Raw genomic sequence first — 23594 nt, 5'->3', positions numbered from 1 at the left:
TGACGCCTGCTTCAGAGATATATGGGCACCCTCACGGAGCATGATGGCAGAGGTACAGAGCTGTAAAACTTACCCGTGGGTAAAGATCTCTTATAGGAACAGGGAATCTCATTTCTTCACTAGGTAAGACAGTGAATACAATTTGAACTGCTTGGGAACTCCCTGCATTACTGCAAGCTTGTCACTTGGACTATCCCATCCTCAGCCATTTTCTCTCCCTCCCCACAACAGACTGGTAGGTATTCACCCCTCATCCATACCCCCTGAGCGGTGACCTGGTTGCTGCTCTCTCTCGCAAGCTCTTCATACTCCCCTCCTTCTAGTCCTCCCCCCTCGTCAGCTGTCTCAGCTGGGAGCCCTGGGAGGCCACGCTGCACACGGTTTCACCTCAGCAGAATGCCACAGATGCAGACACGTGTTTAGGTGGCTACTGCCAGAGCCTTCAGCTCTGTCGATTCTTTCAGAGCAGAGAGGAGCAAAGCCAGCACTAAATGCTGAGGGGGAAGGGTGGGAGTGAGGGAGGGCAAGAGAAAAAAGAAACAAAGGCCATGTATCTCAGTTACACACACTGTGAATGCACCAGGCTGGCCAGACAGTCCCAAGTTGAAAAACACTGTTGCAGATGCTGAAGACGCTGAAGACTGCTGTGTCCCCATTGCAGAGATGCTACAACCCAACAAGTCAGCCTCTTTTTCCATTATATCACCTCTCACAAACCAGCCTCTCAGGAATTTATTTTACTCTTTTCATACGTGGGGAAAGCAAAGGCACAGGGAGTGTCGGACCAGGAGTCACAGTGAGTCAGTGACCGAGCAGGGAGCAGAACCCACAAAGCTAACTTCTGGCAGCGAGCACATATTTTTACAGTGTCTAGCACCATGGGATCTATGTTTGGGACCATAAAGTGCTACCATAATAAAAATAATAATAGAGAATTACTGCTGAATTATTGTGCCTAGTAACTCCCAGCCAGTTTACCAAGTGGAGGCTATTCTAGGGAGAAACACAGTCAAAACTAAGCGGCCACACAGCAAAGACCCTCTCCACAACTTCCACAGTGACGTTCAAATCCATGTCAAGTGTCCATCCCCCAGACTGAAGCTTGGCCAATTAAGTTTAGGCTGGAAATGCTGACTGAGCTGTATCTCAGAAGGCTCGGTATTACCGTAATTCCTCTAAGTTAACAACGGCCATTTTCCAAGCTGTTCTTTTCTTAATGAGAGATAAATGGTTAAACACGCCCTATTATTAGGTGTCTCTTCCTCTCATTCTTGCCTGTCAAACTTCATTGTCACTGAAAGCTTCTTATGCTCTGCCGTCTTTGCCTTGCTCTGCCCAGACACATGCTGGTCCTTCTCTCTCACTCACACTCCTTGCCTTGCTTGCTCTTCTTTTGAAGCAACCAGATTTCAACTCCCTTTGTAGGCACCTGTTTTATCTTGAATGTCTATGTTATTTTCCTGACCTTGACCTCTCTCTAACATTTCACTTAAATCCACACCAGAGCTAGGCAACCTTCATCTAGGAAGTGAATCCGGTCTGTCTCCCTAATATCTCTCTCCAAGAAATTCTATTTCTTTCCTTTTTTCCCTATTGCTATTATTGGAAGAAGGCAAATTATCATAGCATACCTCCCATTGCTGTCCAACAACCCAAAACATCCAAACCTGTCTCCAGTGCTTGGGTCTAATAATGAGGTACATAATTCCCTTTTTCCCCCCCCTATCTGGAGACCCAGGGTATGTCTACACTACCCTCCTAGTTCGAACTAGGAGGGTAATGTCGGCATACCGCACTTGCAAATGAAGCCCGGGATTTGAATTTCCCGGGCTTCATTTGCATAAGCAGGGAGCCGCCATTTTTAAAACCCCGCTGGTTCGAACCCCGTGCAGCGCAGCTACACGGGGCTCGAACTAGGTAGTTCGGACTAGGATTCCTATTCCGAACTACCGGTACACCACGAGGTGTACACGAGGTGTACCGGTAGTTCGGAATAGGAATCCTAGTCCGAACTACCTAGTTCGAGCCTCATGTAGCCGTGCTGCACGGTGTTCATACCAGCGGGGTTTTAAAAATGGCGGCTCCCCGCTTATGCAAATGAAGCCCGGGAAATTCAAATCCCGGGCTTCATTTGCAAGTGCGGTATGCCTACATTACCCTCCTAGTTCGAACTAGTGGGGTAGTGTAGACATACCCCAAGGGAGCTGTCTCAGACTCCATGCACCTTTGGCTTAACATTGAAAGAAATCATACATATCCATGCAAAGATGTTCCAAAACTCATTTAACTAAGCACACAGATTTAGCAAATGTGGTCTACGTTTTTTAAATTCAGAAACTGGAATTTCATAAACGTGATTTTTCCTTTGCCCCCTAGGAAATTTGTATATTTGATTTCCCTCCCCTCCAGTTTCTCTTAACAGGTCAAAACAATTTCCAAAGGAATTTGTTTCAGAAAATTGTGGGCTCTCCTCCCCATATATGCAGGCTCTCTTAGTATTCCCATCCTCATATTAGGTAGCAGTGAGAAAGCATGAGAACATCAGTGAAGAGATTAAAGTATTACTTTGTCTGTTGGTGCCATTTTCAGACCAAGGAATATTTTAACCTTTCAGAGCAATACTTTCAAACAAACAATTAACAGTGTTGCCTCATACAATAAGAAAGCACGGATGGACACTTTCCTGCTTTTTCAAACTTTCTTACAGAAAAAGCAGTGGGAGAAAATTTCAAGAGAGGATATTTCCTGCAAACCATTACGTAGAAGGGAGAGGGGGGAATCGTGGCTTTCCAGCCAGCTCTAAAAATAAGGGTTTGCCTACACTGCCCCACATTTTGGATTCCGGGGGTATGAATAGCAACATCCACACACTCAAAGTACAGTGCTATAACTTCCCTATCTGGATGGGAACTAAAAAGTTCATAGTTTGCTTTGTAACTAAGTTACTGCAAACTAGGGATCTTTTAACTTGTGTCCATGTAGAAAAGTAACAATGCAGGATGTGGGCATGCAATGCTATTCGTGCCCTTGTAGTCTGAACTGTGAGATAGTGCAAATATCATCTAAGAGATCCCTTCCGTGGGACTTAATTTAGTAAATCCTGAAGCACTTAAAACCAGGACAGCTAGGCTACATCTAGACAGCAGGGCTATTTCAGGATACCAGACGTATCCGAAAATAGAAATTCTGTGTCTTTAAAAATGCACCCATTTTCAAAATATATTTTTAAATAACGGGCATGCTATTCCAGTATCCCTCTAACCCTTGTTCCACAAAGGTTAAGGGATTTGTTGGAATAGTGTTTTATTTTGAAATTTGACACTGTGTATAGATAGGGAAGGATGCTGTGTTGATGCACCCCTAGATACCAGCTAAGGGATTAAAAAGTAGAGATGGACCAAAAGCCAAACCTCACATGAAGCTATGAACATCTTACTCTAACAGAGAACTCCAAAATCCAGTCTGATCACTCCAGAACTCCCATAGTTCCAGGCCTGACCCCTCGTTCAGAACCAGTACCCTGCACTCCCCCTGCACCAACCTGGAGAAAGTAGGGCAGGGGAGGGGGGAGCATTAAAAAGTTGGAGAACGCTGGCATAAGAAATAATGACAAGGCATCATTAGCAGCCTTACTCCTCAGTATTTCATTCTTTTTAAGCTCTCCCTACCCAGCCACCCCTGCCCTCCACCCCCCATTCCCAAAGCCCTGTAATTACTATAGGAGCTTTATGCTGGTATAAATGATCAAGTAAACATAGCAACAAAGCCCTTAGATTAGCCCCACCACTGGTGGACACTAACAGTCAAAGTCACAACAGCGTGGGATCACCACACTAGCTGTCTTACACATCTGCCACCAAGTGCAACTACTGTCAGCCATGGTGAGGCCCTCAGTAGCTGTAACTACAAACATTCCATCTAGGCCCCCAAACAGCCTTTCGGTTACTACCACCCAGCAGTGGCTTTGAACTAATGACCTGGACATGGAAGATTCTCGATCCCATTAGCAATCCCTCCACTGAGCCACACAATGTCCTAGAAATCCCTTTTCCCACTCTTAGTCCCCATAAGTCAGTTGTTTGCAGGCTTCGGTAACGACCACAGCTGACTGAGTGACCCGCAAGATGCCTTGTTCCTTGCTTAGTTCTGCAGTTCAGCTGCAAGCTGCACACTTAGCTGCACCATCTGTTTTAAGCTCCAGACAACTCTTCCCATGTAACCTGGCCATCTGTCTCGTGGATATGAGCAACCAGCTGTCCTACAAATAACTACCATGTCGTGCTGGATGAAGTACATGGTGTTTGGTTCAACATGACTGACCCTATTCTGAAGCTAGATAAGAGCATCTCTTTTGGGATATGCCATCTCCTTAGCCTCTTATCAGCTGTGTGCACAGGTTATATCAGGGAAAAGGGGGAAAGCAGCAAGTCACCTAACCATCTGGGAAATGGTCTGTGTATCTAAACTACAGTAACCTAATTTCCAAGTCAGCTTGCTACTGGAACTCTTCTGCCAGGGGGAGTCAACAGCAACCAGAGCCTGGAGTTGCTTTTCATCCATCCAACACAGAACGAGTCGGAGCTCCCACCCAGTAACCTGGAAAGCTTTCACCCCATCACAGGCATGCCTGAGAGGCACTATTTCTCCACTCACAAGCACAGGGTAGAAGAGAAACTTTTTATTAAAAGGAAGGATGTAATGTGGCATTAATTTGGGAAACCACCACAAACAGGATTCATAAATATATACCCTGAGGAACAGACCCAGCCAGAAGTAGGTTGGGCAGTGTCCTTCCTCCCCCCCCTCACATTCTTAAGTCCTGCAACCTCAAAGTCCCTTACACATTCTCTGCACCCATTGCTGTCCTTGGTCAGCGCAGACTCTGAATTCAGGGGTCCATCTGCAGAATTCACCTCCCATGCTGGGGGGAGGTGGAGATAAAGAGGCACCCAGATCACTGCCCCTCTCCACCAGTTGCCTTGCTCACAGCGCCTCTCACCAGCCTCCCTGCTGGCCACTCCTTGCTCCTCTCCATTTCACCAGCAATCAGTCATCTGCTGCCACCTGCCTCTCTACTGTGGTCACTACCCCAGCTCAAGTGATTTCATCTCTCCTGTCTAAATTACGGGGGGGTTTCCCCGAAAGAGGACATGCAAATTCCGCGGAAATTTGTATCTCTTCTTCCAATCGCTTCTTCGAAAGTGAGTCTTTTGAAAGCGAAAGTAGTCTGGATGCGGTTTTTTTTGGGGGGGAACCCCTTTTTCGAAAAACACTCTTCCTAAAAAAAATAAAAAGGAGGTTTATGTGGTTTTTTGAAAAAAAAAAAAAAGGTTTTTTTCCCCCCACAAAAAAACCCCCGCGTCCAGATTACTTTCACTTTCAAAAGACCTGCTTTCGAAAAAGCAATCGGAAGAAGATATGCAAATTCCATGGGGATTTCAGGGAGGAAATCTCATTGCTCTTTTGGGAAGGGGAGGGGGAAACGTAGTTTAGATGTACAGTGATTTCCACCTCTGGGCAGGCAGGGCAGAAACACAATCTTACCACAGCTGCTTTCAGCTCCGCCTGAGAAATTAAAATAGCAAAGAGGCTCCTAATGAAGCCTATTTAGTTCTATTCTTTGAACAATGGGGAGAAATAGGTTGAACCAGTCTAAGGAGGACCATTTGTGAGGGTCCTCCCGGGACACCTCTCCCCAGCCGGGACACCTCTCCCCAGCTCCCCAACATCCCCAGGGCTCTGACATTCACACCCCTGGCTTAAATGAGGCTTTTTTTAATGGAGTGTGCCCCCTTCATGTGGGACAGGTTAAACACAACCCTGCTTTTCTGTATTCCTACAAGAATTACATTGGTAACCATATGTTACTACCCCGGCATTCTGTACTACGGTGATTTGTACATAACACCAGCCAAAGTCGCTCACTTTGACACCACTATATTTGCTGAATATGTAAGCAGAGCAGGAGTAAACTGTTTTAAGAACACTCAAGTCTCCCCCTCCCAGCTAGCTGCCAAGGAAGCATTCATCTGGACCCTGCTTACACTACAATGATTCTGAAGGAGTTCAAGGTTCTAGCCAAACTCTTCAAATAATGCTACGAGCCTTTATAATTTCTATTTTGCCCCCGACAGGCATTACTAGTCTATTACCCTTAGTAATATCCTGTGGCGATGAACTACACAGGACATATTTTCCCTTTCAATCTTTCCCTCATTCTTTAGTTTCCCAGATCACATGTACAAGTGCAGAACCTGGAATTCACACTGTTCTCAGTGTCCTTGGAGGTCTGGATGCAACAAGCTGAACAGAGGGAGCACGAGAGCCCCCGACTTCCAGTCTCCTTTCATGACACGGTTTAATTGAAACAATTTTTTGTTTTCAGTCATTTTAGGCATTTACGACCACGTTTTGCTGATCGTGTACGGCAGCTTTGTTCTTTGACTCCGCTTTCCAAGCCAAATATGGCAGTGATGCGCTCAGAACATAATTTCTTAGGATTGCAATTAGTACTGTGATTGTATGGGCTGCAACCACAATTTTTAATCAAACCAATTTGAATAGCGCTGCAAAGTCATGGCCTTGTCCTACAAAGATGCTTTTATATTTTCCTCTGCTCCGAGTCCCAGTGACTTCTATGCACAGTAAAGGCTGCAGAGTCCATTTTACCCAAAAGGATTGTAAATACATTATACAATTTAAGTGACAGACAAGGATCCATTTATTCCCCACTGAAATGCAGCCACCTCCAAGCCAGAACGCTGTTGAAGAACATACAAACAATATAGGAAGACATGGGCGGCAGGCGAAGACCCAACTAGGGAAAGCAAGCTCAAACCCTGCCTCTTCTGCCCAAAGCCACACCCTTCCCCGAGACCACACTCCTTCAACAACCTCCCCACAGCCAAGTCCTGCCCAACTTCAGCTCTCAAGACAGATCTTTCTTGGGCATGTGGCGCTGCCAGCAGGCAGGGTAGGCAGTTTTGGGAGGGCAAAGCCTTCTCTTACCTACATCACCCACTGCCCATGCAGAAAGGAAAAAAACCCAACCTTTTACAATTGAAATGGAAATGGGAAGTTAAATAGACCAGTGAACCTGGCTAAATTCGAGCCTGGATAACACTGCTACTTTAGAACAATTCTCATGAGCCTTTTAAAGAACATGGGGTGGAGGGACGGAGAGGGGCGGTCAGAGCTCTTATGTTCAGTATATACTCTCTAAGTACCGTACTTCCAAAAACAGTTCTTTAAACACCACACTGTGGTTCAGGACAGAGAGAGCCACATCACACTAGGCAGCATTCTAAGAGCTTCTTCTATATCCCACACTTTGCTTTCTGCAGGGACACCACAAACCAAGGTAGCACGACTATCGGCAAATGGGTCCCAAGTAAAGCCAGCCTTCTGTGGGAGACCCTTTATGACATCGTAGAGGCAAGCTTTTCCAATTACTTTTCACACCGTACCACATCTCCCATATGGCTAATGTGTAACAATATTTTATTCCGGGTCTTTAATTCATTATCAGCATGACACATTTTACCCACTTGAGCTCTTGATGCCAATTCCTGAGCTGAACTCAGCTTCACGGTAGATGTCATGTGGAAACTCAATCTTTTGCACCGGTACATGAGCACCTTACCATCAGTGGAATTAAAATCAGGTGAAAAAATATAGATACAATACTAAACAATCACAGGACACATCCCTTAGGCCAGGTTTATACTGTAAGGGAAGATAGAAGTAAGAAAAGCAACTTCACCTATGTTGATTATGTAGCTGGAGTTAACACACCTTAATTTGAGTTTCCACAGCATCCGCCCAGTGGAAGATCAATGGGAGAAAGCGTCCCTGTCGGCTTCCCTTACTCGTTGCGAGGAGCAGGAATACCAGCTCCGATGGGGGTACCCTCTGATTTCAATTTAGCAGGTCTTTACTAGCCCCACTAAATCAAACTCCGGAAGATCGATTGCAACAGTGTTGATCTTTTGCATAGTGAAGCCAAGCCGATGATCTTTTTATACAAACATTGTGTTAACTCTTATGCAGCTCAGTATATTCTTCCTCGCATACACACAGTCCTCAAAATATTTTACATGCAGTTTCAGACTCATTACAGTACATCTTATTCCCCAAACAGCCTGCCTTGGCATTGACCATTCCCTCTCTCCTTCTCATGAAAGGCATCCCAAGGCTGTGTAATGCTTTCCATCTGTGAAATAACAGCTTGCTTGTTTCACTGGAGCCCTTGTTTAAAAGGTTCTGTGCTGCCCAGTTTCCATACAAATACAAAAACAAAGTGATTGTGTTGGCTTTTAAAATAAGGAGGGGCGGAATTTACTTGCAAGAAACTAGAATGAACTGATTTTGGACAGCACAAGAGGCCGGTATCCTGGTAAATAAAGCCTCCCTTGAATTATGCTACTTAAAGGTAGATTCACAGGATGTAATGATGTTTCTCAAATCTAAAACGAGTAAGATTTGCAACAGAAGCATAAAATGGCCCAGGCAGGAACTGGAGCTCTTGCAGAGGTGAAGGGACCTTTGGAGAACGTGATCAGCTACAGAAGGAAGGAACGTGGGGCCTGTGGTAAAGCATGGTTACATGGAGAATGATCACTCAGAATTATGCTGTGTAGTGATGCAATGGACATTTTACAGGGCATCATTATATAAAACCTAACGCAGCTACCAGTTGGACCTCCCTTGTCCGGAACCCTTGGGACCTGGCCCATCCTCAGTGAGGGAATTTGCCTGATAGAGGGAGGTCCCCTGCCACCAGCCTCCCAGGATGCTCCCCTTCCCTTGGCTGGCCCCACTTCTCCCCCGCCTGACTGGGAATCCCTGGGGACACAGCTTGCCAGATGCCCTGCTTTTCCTGCACTCTGCTGGAGATCCCCAAGGACAGGGCTTGCCAGTCCAGCTGCTGCCCCGCCCACGGGGGCTCCCTAGGGATGGGGCTCCCAGCCAGTTTGCACTCCTGGGCTCCAGGGCTCTCTGATCCAGCTGGACCACGAATATTGCCAGCCCAGAAAGCCTGGATTTCAGAGGGTCAGCCTGAACACAAAGGATATGTCTAGACTGGCATGATTTGCCGGAAATGCTTTTAACGGAAAAGTTTTTCGTTAAAAGCATTTTCGGAACAGAGTGTCTAGATTGGCAAAAAGTGCTTTTGCGGAAAAGCATCTGTGCCAATCTAGACGTGCTTTTCCGCAAAAGAGCCGCCATCACCATTTTCACGATAGGGGCTTTTTTGCGGAAAACAAATCTCAGCTGTCTACACTGGCCCTTTTGTGCAAAAGTTTTGTGCAAAAGGGACTTTTGCCCAAACGGGAGCAGCATAGTATTTCCGCAAAAAGCACTGATTTCTTACAGTTAGTGCTTTTGCAGAAATTCAAGCGGCTGGCGTAGACAGCTAGCTAGTTTTTCCGGAGAAGCGGCTGATTTTCCGGAAAAACTGGCCAGTCTAGACACAGCCAAATTGTGCGAGAAGAGCCAATGAGAAACACACAGAGAATAGAATGAACACCCACCAACCACAAATTTCACTTGATCAGTTTAAATGTCTGTTCTACCTAATGCTGGTTTCATCTTACTGACTGCAGAGCTCAGACTGTAGTGGTGTGTATAGAAGATGTCCCTATATGTTCACATTTGGGAAATGACAATTGGAGTATGTGAGTGTCGTCTCATCTTATTGCTCCTATCTCCAGGGAGCCACTGAATAACCCCCAAAACGATGCAACAGACCATAATGAGTCGGAACAAATACAGCTTTTCTGTGCTATGTACGGCAGGGGGGAAAACCAATTAAAAAACAAACGTCTGTCATCCTAAAATTCTGGAATGGAGTCCGAAATTTCTCTGGGAGATGCTTTCTGCAGGGGATACAGGCCCTGTTCATCTATTGTGCACAAGTTGGCTTCCACAATTCATACTGAAATATCTATGTAAATGACATGGTTTTCACAGAGGCTACGTACCCTCACATGCCGAGGCCAGTCTGCTGTATTCGAGAGAGCCTAAGAACTCAGTGGTTCAAAAGACCAACTAGAAATCAACATTATCCAAAATAACCCAATTTGTGTGAATTGGCTGTTTCATTTACTGTAGTGCATCTATTCATATTTAAACAGCATGACATGGGAAATATGTATTCGTACTTAAACAGCATGACATAGGAAAATGACTGACCAAGTATTTTATCAATTGCAATTGGTTAACATAGCAAAGCATCCTGAGCCGTTCATAGCGCTCACTGATTTATCATTTAAATCGCACAGACGCAAAGAGCCACAGGAGACACATAAAAGAGCCACTTGTGGCCCACAAACCTCAGTCTGCACATTCCTGCTCCAGCCCTTCCCCCAGCTCAGAGACAGAAATGGTTATTGTGCACTCTTTACACAACAAATGTAATGGGAAGAAGCCACAGGCACAGTGGGGACGAAGTGACTATGTTTACTCGCAAACTACCGCGTGCAAGGCTGTATTTGATATGTACTACACAGCTGCTTTGGCCAGGTTCTATTAGACTCAGACATAAGAGACGGTGATGGTATCAGAGGACTTACACACCATGGCTGTATCTAGACTGGCAAGTTTTTCCACAAAATCATCTGATTTTGCGGAAAAACTTGCCAGCTGTCTACACTGGCCGCTTGAATTTCCGGAAAAGCACTGACGATCTCATGTAAAATCATCAGTGCTTTTCCGGAAATACTATGCTGCTCCCGTTCGGGCAAAAGTCTTTTTCCGAAAGACTTTTGCGCAAAAGGACCAGTGTAGACAGCATAGTACTGTTTTCCACAAAAAAGTCCCAATCGCGAAAATGGCGATCGGGGCTTTTTTGCGGAAAACCGCGTCTAGATTGGCCACGGATGCTTTTCTGCAAAAAGTGCTTTTGCGGAAAAGCATCCTGCCAATCTAGACGCGATTTTTCCGAAAATGCTTTTAACGGAAAACTTTTCCGTTAAAAGCATTTTCGGAAAATCAGGCCAGTGTAGACATAGCCATGGGTGGTGGGTGAAGCTGTTTCTTGGAGAGGCAAAGTTCCCCAGCCTTTGGCTCTGCCCGCAGTCTCCTCCCCTCGGCTCCCTTCCCCCGCTTCACCCATGGTATGCCCCCACTCTTCACAGCACCCCTCCCCACTATCTCCCTCTTCTCTTTTGCTCTCTGCTCACCCCTTCCAGCCAAATCCCTGAACCAAATGTAGCAATTTTTTTTTTAAACCCCACTCTTCTAAAATTTCTCTCTAAAGAAAATGGAGCAGGTTTTCCACTGCATGCCAGATTGTGAAGACTGGACACGCAGAAGGCACCTAATTAGAAGCACTAATTTGGCAATGAAAACATCAGTCTCGGATTTTTTTTATATACCCTGAAATTTGTCAGAGATTTATTTGCAAAAACTTTGTAGTAAGGGCAAGTCAGCTGTCATGCTGAATACAACACTGTTTCACATTTTCTTAATCAGTATTTCTAAGTTGTATTTTAAATAGACTCTTAAGCCTTCATAAACAAAACATTACAGATTACTACATATTTAACACACTGAAACAAAGACTTTATTTACATTAATCATCAGAGCGGTTTAATGTGTTCATGACAAAGTTCATTGTTTTTAGAAAAAAGGGAACACTAACTCGTGTGTGATCTCCATAACAATAGACATGTTTATGAAATTTCACCATATGTTTATGTTAAAAATAGGTTTCTAAAGATTTTAGGCATAACAAAGGATTTTATATCTTAGTAAAGTACTGATTTTGGTGGAAGAGTCTGTTAAAACTAGTTCATCAAGATCATAAGTAAAGAAAAGGAAATGCCAGCTATCAGGGGAGGGAAATGGCAAGCTGGAAGGCTTTTCATTTTAAGGTAACAGACCCTCTTTTGGGGAAGAGGAACAGTCAGAATAGGGACAGGATGAGGGGAAAGGTTGAGCTCTAAGACCCAGGGGAGGCAGTGCCTCTCCTTGTCTCATACCCACTGCCCATGTTGCACACTAATTAAAGCCATGGTGGGCAACCTGCAGCCTGTGGAACGTATGTGGCCCATGGGGGTTCTATGTGTGTCCCAAGAGACATTTTGTTCCGCAGCCCTGTGCATGGGCAATGGTAGAGTCTGCTGGTTTCTGTCTGCATATGTTTTTCCTACGGGTATTACTAAAGTGACACACAAGCGCACACAAAGTGAGGTTCATGCTGATTGCTCACCACAGGGATGCAAAATCCTGTTTAATCAGTGAACCAGTTAACACTTTATGTTTAACCGGCTAACTGCTTAAATAGGGATGGGGGGCAGCCAGGCTGGAGCTCCCCCCACCTGCAGTGTGGTAGGCTGCTCCAGCCAGGCCGGGCCCACCATGGGGGGGACTGCTCCCGGCTGGCTGGAGCTCCCTCACCCACAGTATAGTGCAACAGGCCCGACTGGGCTGGAGCATTCTCTTCCTCGCTCTGCTAATGGCTTGCTGACCTGTGACTTTAGCCGAACTGCTTCACTCCTGCCACAGTTTCCCAATTTGTAAAATGGAAACCAGGATATTTTCAAAGGCGCAAAGTGCTGTATAAAAGCGAAGCATTATATTATTAGTAGCACACAAGAACTTCATATGTTGCTGCACAGGATGCAGGAATTTACAGGAAAAAAAGTCTATCTTACCGATCTCCTTTCACAGCAACAATTGTGGGATATTAAGGATTTCCCATGGCAACAATTACCATTTTGGTCTAAACTGATTTCTTCCCTCCCCTCCCAAATCTCCCCCACATGAATTGTAGAATGGCTGTGATGTGCTCCATGATATAAAGCAATTCTGCAGTCAGTTTTTAGACAGAAAGCTGGTTTTATTCAGGACTCACTTCGGTTAAGTTAATAACAGCCCATTGGGAGGATACAGCAAGTGGAAGGCTTGGTGCTATTGGAAATGATGTCCTTTCAGATCTGATGCAAAACAGAAATGTGGTCATTCAAAAAATGCCTGCACTCTGTCTACACTGCCCCTTTGTTAGATCAGGTTGAGTTGGATTGGAGTTAAATTTAGGGTGAGAAAGGGATGTTCTATAGTGAAGACTTAGAAAGCTGTAGCCTACCATTTATTGCTAGGAGGAATTACAAGTCACATTTCAGCTAGCACAGTGAAACAAGACAGCCACAGAACCTTTGGCAGAAAGGGATTTACCTCTCTAAGTGGGGGTCACCCACAACCCATGGTTATAACCCATTTCTTTATTGGATCAAATTTAGTTTATAGCTTTGCTTATTTTTTAAAATAATTTACTTTGTTCTGTTTGCTACCTCTTTGACCACTGAAAATACACATTTTGTAGTTAATACATTTATTTCTTGTTTATAATATAAACCAGTCTATGTAACTTCTAAATTGTGCATAACTTCTTCCACATTGAGAGATTAGGGGATTTTCATATAATTTTGGGTTTGCACTCCAAGGGAGGTGAATATCGGATACCTGGGGAAAGTCCCTTAAGATGAACCTTCCCAGAGCTAAAAACAGTGTCTATAGTTGGGTGTGTCCCTACCTGTGCAAATGCCGGAGAAGGCTTAAGAGCCTGGCTCAGCAAAACAGGATGAAAGGGAGTTCAGGCTGGTAGAAAAGGTGGGTTCCGAGGTATTTCTGTTCATCAGGTGACAGCTTAAGGGGTCCAAGCCTTCACACTCAGTATGATCATTTTCTGCTCGCTGCCCTTCTATTAATTTCCTCATCTGTTAAATAAATGTATGGAAATCTATAGATCTCAAACAGTTAAGGTTGACCAAGGCATTGTTCATTTTTGAAACCCAATTCCTCAGGTAAACTTTAAAAATAATTATTTTATGTACAATGTATGTACATCGACAAACATAACCAAAGAATTAAAACCCTAACTGGACAGGACAGTGGGCTAGAAGGACCTTTGGTCTGACCCACTATGGCAGTTCTTATATAAGTCGGAGCAAAAACACATGTAGGTGATTCTAGAATCGCACGGAGGAGCTAGCATTCATTATACTCTTTAGTCATGTGCTACATTGTGTCTGTAAGAGTTTAAAAAGCCTTCATTTATAATGCATTGCCACTTTGATGGGACACAACAAAACCCATGAATGTGCACTGAGCTGCAAGCAAGTAAATGTTTCATTTCAGTGTTATTACATCAGGGCCGATTTGAAAATGGAACACTAAAAATTCTTTGCTTCCTGGTCAACAGTAGTAGTCTCAAAGTAAAGTACTCAATGGTTCAGTCTCTTACCCGGGTCTAGATTCTCAGGGTATGTCTACACAGCAAAGTTATTTCAAAATAACTTTACTAGTGCCTACACAGCCAAACCGCTATTTTGAAAATAATTTGAAATAGCGGAGCACTTATTTTGAATTTGGTAAACCTCATTCCATGAGGAACAACACCAAATTCGAAATAGCTATTTCAAAATAAGTACTGTGTAGACACTTATATTGAAATGGGGGGCCTCCAGCCTTCCCAGGGTGCCTTGGTGGCCTCTCCAGCCTCAACCAAGAACACTCCTTTCCCTCCCCCGAGCCCTTAAAGGGGTTGACTCCGGTCATAGTGCCTGTGCCAGCTCCAAGCCTGCCAGCCCAGAGCCAGCAGTCACTGCCCCTGACCCAGTGGCCCCAAAACATGAGCCAGCAAGCTACTGGCAGCCAGCCCTCCACCGCTCCCCAGGAGCAGTCTGCCAGCTCCCAGGAGCCTGCCAGGGCCCAGAGAAGGCGGGTGCCTTCCTTGTCCAGGGTGGAGATCATGGACCTTATTCAGGTTTGGGGGGGATGCCCCCAACGTTCATGATCTCTGCACTAGATGGAGGAATGCGGCTGTCTATGGCAGGATAGCTGCCAGCCTGGCCACCAAAGGCCACATGCAAACCCAGGAGCAGGTTTGCATGACAATCAAGTTGGTCCAACAAGGCACCCAAGCCTGAGCTTCCCCTCCCCCATCTTCTCCTTGCTTCCCCCTTCTAGCTCCCTCCTCCCAAGTTTCTCCTTCCCCTCTCCCACCCTCTCTTCTCCCCTCTCCCCAGTCTCACCAGAGTTTCATTCCCCCTCCAGTTTTGTTAAATAAAGAGAGTTTGTGTTCATGAAAATCCTTGTATTTTATTTTACATCAGGAAGTGGGGCTAGAGAGGGGTAAGGGAAGGACGTGAGGGAGAAATGAGGCACAAGCCCCCAGTGGGGCAGACTAGGGAGGCTCTTAGTGCTCCTCAGGGTGTAAGCTCTCCTGCAGGGCTTCCTGGATTCTGACAGGCCCCCGATGGACCTCCCGGATGGCAGCTTCTAGAAAGTGCAGCCAGGCTCGCAGCTACACGTCCACAAGAAGCACCAGAGTGCCCAGGGGCAGCTCCGGCTCCATGTTGCTGAGTGCTGTGGTGTCCTGAGTGAGGGCAACCAGAGCACGCAGACACAAAATGCTTTGCTGTTCCTCATCGTGGTAGGCAAGCCAGCAGGGAAACCTGAGAACCAGCTGTCTGGAGGGCAGGGGAGGGTCCATTTAAGCACAGGCCTCAGATAACCTCAGGCAGCAACCACACAAAGTAACTCCTGACCTGGTACCCTGCCAGACCTGGTTCCAGCTGACTTTAAATGCGATTCGGTGTCCACTCAGTGTTGACGCGCTATTTCAAAATAGCAAAACACTATTTCGAAATGCATTGTGTGTGTAGACGCGTTATTTCGAAATAAGCTATTTCAAAATAATGCTATAGTGTAGACATACCCTCATTGATTTAAATCCCCTTTCCTAGTCTTATGCATCTGATTAAAACACTTAGCTTTGGATCAAGCTGTGCTTAAAAATCAACTAGGTTGGCCCAGTGCCAAGCAGGCTTCATTTTCTGGTGGTGCAATTGTGGTAATACTGAACTAAACCAAGTGTCTGAAGTTTGTTGCGGGGCGAGGGGGAGACATCTGTGCAAAATATATGCCTATTTTGCAGAGGCCAATAATAGTAATGAAGGGACCCTGACAAAAATGTAAGGTTTATGTCCTATTTATGCTAAGACATACGTAACCTGTAACCTGGTCTACACTACAGGGAAAGGTTGAATTAAGATACACAACTCCAGCTACGTTAATTATGTAGCCTGCAGTTGATGTATTTTAAATTGAGTTTCTGCACCATCCATAACACAGAAGGCTGATGGGAAGTAAATGCTCCCAGCGGCTTTCCTTACTTCTTGCCATTTAAGTTTGATTTAGAAGGTCTTCACTAGACCCACTAAATCAAACCCCAGAAGATCAACTGCAGTAGCATCAATCTTCTACGTAGTGTAAATATAGCCTGCAAATGCCAGAGTCAGATTAAGAAATAAATGAGAGCTGGTAAGTGGACTAACTGTACAAGTTTCCTGATCGTAGCTCTTAGGCACAGGAAAGAAGAAGAAACCTGGGTCCTGCCTAAGCTTCTCTCAGCAATCAATGTCTCATTCTTGTGATGGAAGAGGTTCTGCCTCCACTTCCATTAGTTTTCCTCTTTCGTAAGTGCAATTTACAAAGCTAGCCTGCTAAAGACACTCTGGGGCTGTGTCCAGACTCAGGGGTTTTTTCGAAAAAACTTCACCTGCGTCTAGACTGCAGCCGCGTTCTTTCGAAATTAAATCGAAAGAACGCGGCTTTTCTTTCGACGGCGGTAAACCTCATTGCACGAGGAAGAACGCCTTCTTTCGAAAGTTCCTCTTTCGAAAGAAGGCGTTCTTGAATGTAAGTAGGGCTTCTTCGAAAGAGAGCATCCAGACTCACTGGGTGCTTTCTTTCAAAAATGCAAGCCGCTTTTTCGAAAGTTCCGCGTGCAGTCTAGATGCTCTCTTTCGAAAGAGGCTCTTTCGAAAGTATCTTTCGAAAGAGCCTCTTTCGAAAGAGGCTTGCAGTCTAGACATAGCCTGGGTTACTCAGATAATTTCATGATGAGTTTTTCTGCAGTATGATATGCCATTTCACATTTGGTAGCTTGGTCTACCCCCTATTAACGATGGTATACTGCACATTATACTACACAGCTTTACAGTAGGCATGTTTTGTTTTCCAGGAAGTGTGTACCAAATGGAAGCAGCCTATTTAATAGAAAATATTCTGTGTATTTTGGAAGCAGCATACTTAAATTCTACTCCTGCTCCAGTCATTTAGCCACTCTGGGACCTTAGTTAAGTCAATTTCTCCAGGTCTAAGTTTACTCCTTTCTCTGACGTGGCTCTTACAAAGCTTGATTTTAGCCAAAAGGCCAAGAAGCAATGCTTTACTGACGCCTGTAATATTTCACAGGGTGGTTCTGTGTCTGAATGAGGTTTCATTCAGAACCAAGATCCTCATTCTGAGGCCCGCTTGAAAATACAAAATGAGGCTATTTACTCACTTGTTTTCCACTGTTTTCCTGTCAATTTCCTGGCTCTTCTAGTTAATTACTCAAAAAATGTGTGCAGCAGTGCTTCAGCTTGGAGTCATCATTGGCAAACACAATCTTGCTTTGTGTATTGGCACCAAGATGACATAGGAGTAACACTTCCAATCACTGACTCACTCCTGGCTTCCAACACAGTACAAAGTGTATTGTTTTGAAGGGGGTTGGATGTGAAGAGGTTTGCTACGTTATCCTAATGTTTGTCTCTTTCTCCCTGGGACAGTATGCGCATGTACCATTGTGCATGCTGTTATTCACAGCAATACATTATGCAACCATTTTTGGGGATATGTTTCCAGTGTAGCACCAGGGTGTTTGCAGGGTTAGAGTAACCACATTGGTCTCGGACAATTGGAGACAAGGTGGGTAGTCAGGAAAGGTGGTCTTTTACTGGACCAATATTCATTGGTGAGAGAAACATGTTTTTGAGCTCACCCTAAGTTCTTCTTCAGATTCAAAAGATCTCTGGACGTACAAAAGCTTGTCTCCTTCACCAACGGAAATTGTCTCAATAAAAAAATATTGCCTCTCCCCCCACCTGTACTTCCGATGCTTCGAAAATAACATGTCTGGCTGCCAACGTGGCCCTGGAACACGCAAATGCTGACTGCCCCTTCTGTGATTTGTGTCTGTTTCGGGTGTGTCTGTATTCAGTCCTCCATTGCAATTAGACTAGAAGTTCTTTCATCTTGTCAGATAATCTGAACTATTTTCCCATTCATGTTCCTTTCTTAAAGGACGGACTGAAAAAAGAAAAAAAAGCACTTGCCTATGTTTCTGTTCTTTGTACCTTGAGGTTTCCCACCTTCTCTCATTGGCCTAGCACATATATTCGCATACAACTTAGCAGATAAGAGGAATGGTTTACATGACATTCTAAGTGATGAGTTTGGCACTGGCCAGATCTCTGATCCTCTGGTTTTTATTTATTCCCAGAACAGGTTACTGTAGCAGCAATGCAAACTTCCCGCACGAAGATCAGCCCGTGGTCTGCAATGCTGCCCTAGAGAGCCCAGCCCCGCAGGAAAAAAGTCCATTTAGTTTCCATGTCTATCCAACCCTTACCTTGCCAATGTCAACAAGGTGGGGAGATAATGTCCAGTGGATAGGTCCCCTGGATACCTCCAATAGAACCAGAGCAAAACCTGCACCGCTCATTTTAAATACAAGAGCCTGCAAACTGTGATAACTTTTGGTCACTATCAGCTAAATGTAGATGGGGGAGAGGGGAAAATGAGGAGAAAGAGCCAATACTCAGAATACCTCCAGGCACATCCCCTTGATCCTTATTAAAATGGGCTCTAACCAGGAGAGAACTCATTTTACTTTGGTTCGATCAGCAAAATAATCTCCTCCTAGGGATGCAATGACTGTTTATCCACAGCTGCTCAGGGAAAAGCTCATTGTACTTCACCCCCTTCTCTCTAGCGAAGGAAAACCCTTCTCTTTCCCTAGACAGTACCATAACATTTCTGATCCTCAGGCTGGATTTCCCTTTGAAGCCCATAGCTGCATCTCCTTCCTTGGTCAGAGGGAACTTCACATCAGACAAAATCCTCCCCAAGGACCTACCCAGTCCTAATTTCTGTCAGCCCATTGTACAAGCGATCAGACAGGAACGCTACTGAGGTCTCCCCCAAAGCAGTACAAATCTCAGCCTACAGATGCCCTCTCCTTTTCCCTCCAACATCACTGGTAATCTTTTTTTATTTCTTTTACCAACTACTGGACTTGCTCAAATGGAGGAGAGAAAGATTCGTGCGAACATCCATTCCCTTTATCCCTGTGCATGCTCTGTCCTTCACCAGTCAGCTTGCTGGAAAGAATTCACATCTCAACTTACTGACATGTTTTCATTGGCCAGTGGTACGCTGGGAACATCTCAACAGCTGGATTTAGTACAAACCCATATTCACATGATCTAATTAATTTCTCATGTTAGGCCATTGCCAGCATGAATACACTGGAACATGGCAATTAGTAACTTACTTTGCAGAGAATGGCATCAGTAACATTCCATGTCCTCGGTCTCCAAATCTTCCTTCCACTCGTCTGTTGACGAATTTACTTAATCAGTTTCGTCATGCCTGTGCTGAGCTATTTTGTCTAGTAAGACACTTTCTGTTGCTAGTTACATGCTCTTTGGCTGGATTTTTGTTCTAAAGGCCCAAATCCATGAAGAAACACTGGTAATTATGCAGTTTTAGGCACAACTGCAATCCAGAAAGTCCCTGCATGGTGGCTACCTGTGGACACACAAACTCACTCAGTGCCTAAATTTCCACTGTAAATATTCCCTAAGTTTCTGGCACTGGGCATGCACACTTCTGTCTCATTTATAACTCCCAGATGCTCTCTCTTCTTGAGCACAATTCTCCAGCCAGGGGCACAGTGGGCCCCAATCCTGGGCACGCCTAACTCTTCACAAAACAGCCAAGGGAGAAATTAGCTCTAGTTAACTATTTGTTTAGTGGTTAGGGTACTCCTCCAGGATGTAGGAAATGCCAGATCACATCCACACACACGATGAGGAGAATGAATTTGAAAGAGTTTCCCACCTCTTGAGTTCCTCAACCACCAGACTCTAAAGTCGCTATACTTTAATACAAAGTGCAACAGCTTCAACAAGAGAGACCACCTACGAATGTTGTACAGTTCAGCTACTCTGTCCCAGGCTCTGGCCTCAAATAAGAGGCCCCCAAACTCTCCGTTGTCTGCAACAGTATCTCTCATAGGTCATCTGCATAGCACAAGTAAAAGCAGCATTTCTTCAAAGAGTACAAATTTGTATGCATGATAAGGAAGAGCACGTGCAAGATTACGTAAACCAGCACCACCCAGCAGCAACCTTCAAGTGGGGTTGATTAAAGTGGACTGGGGAATTTCTAGCACATAGCAGCAGGATCCACACAGATTTCCCTGGAGTGCTGCAGGGGAGCATGGAGTAGATATACACCACAGTTTGCTCTGAGCCATATAGACACGCCGTTAGGGTCAGATCTTTGTATTGACACAGACAAGCATTTACTACTACTAGCCCTGAAAGGTAAGTATTGCCATAAAACGAAGCAGCTGGATTTGATTCTGCCTCATGCAACAGGGAAAACATAACTGAATTCCAACTGCAGAGTCTTGATTCGTGAGGACGAGGTAAGAGGCAGAAGGGATACGCATGGATTTTATCCATCCCAGTGAAGCTGTCAGGGATTTTTTTGAATGATTTTGGACTGTTGCTCCTGTTGGTGCTGTTGGACCTGAAGACACGAGAAGTTATTCTTCTGCTCTACTCTGCGCTGATTAGGCCTCAGTTGGAATATTGTGTCCAGTTCTGGGCACCACATTTCAAGAAAGATGTGGAGAAATTGGAGAAGGTCCAATGAAGAGCAACAAAAATGACTAAAGGTGTAGAAAACATGACCTATGAGGGAAGGCTGAAAGAACTGGGTTTGTTTAGTTTAGAAAAGAGAAGACTGAGAGGGGACATGACAGTGGTTTACAAGTAACTAAAAGGGTGTTACAAGGAGGAGGTAGAGAAATTCTTCTCCTTGGCCTCTGAGGATAGGACAAGAAGCAATGGGCTTACATTGCAGCAAGGGAGGTTTAAGTTGGACATTAGGAAAAACTTCTTAACAGTCAGGGTGGTGAAACCATGGAATAAATTGCCTAGGAGGGTTGTGGAATCTCCATCACTGGAGATATTTAAGGGCAGGTTAGACAGACACCTGTCAGGGATGATCTGGACAGTGCTTGGTCCTGCCATGAGGGCCGGGGACAAGATTCTATGACCTCCTTAGGGTCCCTTCCATTTCTTTGTAAACTGACCAAGCTTGTTATGGAGGCTGATTAAAGATTTATAAATGATATCATGGGATTCAAAGATGACTTCAACTAGTCTTATTGTCAAACAACTTGATTTTCACGTTACTAGGAATGTGTTAATTAGAACATAAGAAAACCTGTGTCACTTGCAGGTGTTTTCAATCAACAAAGTCCTGCTGATCCTGGCTAACGACCTTTTAAAAAAGAAACAGTTCCTTACTCACCAAGATAGAGCACCTGGCCCTTGAGATTTGACAGTCTGAGGAAAGGTAACTCCTGCTCAGCTGGCACCTACCAAAAATCAATCTATAGGGACATTTTAGTGGAATTGTCTCTTGAGTGTCTGTTTGAAGCTAGATTATATCCAATAAGCCTTACTGGGAAGTTCCACCATCCATTCTGTTTCAATAGTGGAAGGAAAACAAATCATAATAGGACCGAATTATAGGATTTACCAGACATGATTTAAGGGTACTATACCTCCATGCGACTCTTCAGCACAGCGCCCCCTGCTGGTCACTCTGGGAATTAACTCTGCTCAACACTGGAGCGCTGGGGTCACACCTGCCTTGGGGGCCAACTGCAGTCTGACATGGCCACTCATCAGAGACGAGGGGGTGGAGACCTACTGCCTTTGCTTGCCCTGGCTGCCTCTCTGCAGCCCTAATACCCCTCAAGCCCTTATTGCTGGGCCTTAGCCTGGGAATGCTCAGGCCAGGGCTCCCCAGGCTCACCCTGCCTTTCCCCAGCACTGCTCTGTCTGTGGTACCCTGGCTAGCAGGCAGCTAGGTCCTTCTCCTTCCAGGGCTGGAGTGAGAGTGCTCAGCCTCGCCAGCCATCTCTTTTATACAGCCCTACTGGGCTCTGATTGGCTGCCAAAAGGCCTCTTGTTATTGGCCTGTAGCTACAGCCCTCTCCCAGGGTTGTTTTAACCCTTGTTATGCCTGGAGTGGGGCAACTGCCCTGCTACAGGTACTTAAATATTTCTATTGCAGACCAGACCTTACTGAATAGGTTGTATTGTGCATCATCGCTCTCCATTAGCCACTTCATTGCCCTATCCCATCCACCATGACTGTATGAATGAATGGCTACATTGCAGTGAACATCCGTGCATACAGCAATTTCTTCCATGGAAAACCATTAACCAGTTAATATCTTTATTCAAGACCAGGGATTAACGCATTACGAAGGCAATTTCCCTGCCTTTGACATTAACATTTTCACATCAAAAGTTATGAATCGGACACATCCAGTCTATTGAATTAGATTCATCTACATGGGTCCTACAATTGACAGGTAACTGCTTTTGCTGTTCTATAGACCCTGGATTCTGTACTTTCCACTCCAACTCATCTGATGAAGTGGGTATTACCCACAAAAACTCATGATCCTATATATTTGTTAGTCTCTACAGTGTCACAGACTTACTTTTTTTTTTTTGGTCACAAGTCAAGTCTCTAAAAACCAGGAGTTTTTACTTAAATGTGACATTCTTAAAATACATATAGGGGCAGCGTGCATCAAAATGCACTCCTTCAGCAGCTAGCACACTGAGTGTTACAATAGTAATGCTATAGAAGCATAGGTTGTAGAACATCCTAGTCTCTCATCAATGTTTGCCTAATTTGTTAGTGGTGTTTTTCTACTCCCTCTGATGACCTGAGGTTCCTCACTTCTTCGTTAGGACTAGTCAGAGCTGCAGAGTGTTTTGACATGGAAATGGATGCCAGGGTTTATTTACCATTTTATTACCTGTGGTTTTTTCAGTTCTGCAAAACTGATCTCTCCCACATGTAGAAGAGCTTGTGAAATCCTCATTTAGGAAATTCTGAGCATAATTCTATCCTAAGCACAAAGCTGTCATGCCAGACCAGTCATTCCACTGTAAAGTCTCCAGAGACGTGCTCTCCTGCCCCAGCATAACTAACTTACTGGAAAATGGAATTACGTTCACTGGTGAAGCACATGTACAAAAACCCGACCACTAATACACTATTCTCAGAGCAACCATCCAAGTCCCATTCTCACGGCCACCAGCACCTCTCCAAGAGAACTGGGCACGTTCAAGAGACACACCAAGCTTCTGGGAACAGAGAAAGGTGTTTTTCATACCTGAGTGGGAACTGGAGTTTCCATTCCAAGGAAAATGTCACAATTTTGGAAAAGATACAAATGTTTCCAAACGGGAGTTTATGAAAAAGAATTCCATTTCAAGGGAATCAGAATGGAATTGTTATAAAAAAAAAAATCAGAGATGATTGGGGAAAACCAGGCAGCCAGGGAGCCTGCTCACCTGGTAAGTGGGCAGTCTGATTTCTTGCTAGCCATGTACCCACTGGCAGGAAGGAGGCAGCAGGCTGACCAGTCAGCC

At 44.9% G+C, this 23594-nt stretch overlaps 1 protein-coding gene across 1 annotated transcript in view; it reads right to left on the bottom strand.

Moving 5' to 3' along the window:
- The window catches only part of LOC102460488 (L-threonine ammonia-lyase-like), a 90122-nt gene that overhangs the window by 45524 nt on the left and 21004 nt on the right, over nt 1–23594 (bottom strand). The gene's annotated exons all lie outside the window — the stretch shown is intronic.

The sequence above is a fragment of the Pelodiscus sinensis genome, chromosome 8, assembly GCF_049634645.1.
Source record: "Pelodiscus sinensis isolate JC-2024 chromosome 8, ASM4963464v1, whole genome shotgun sequence".
Taxonomy (NCBI): domain Eukaryota; kingdom Metazoa; phylum Chordata; order Testudines; family Trionychidae; genus Pelodiscus; species Pelodiscus sinensis.
Note: the sequence above shows the minus strand (reverse complement) of the source record. Positions and strands in the feature narration are given on the sequence as shown.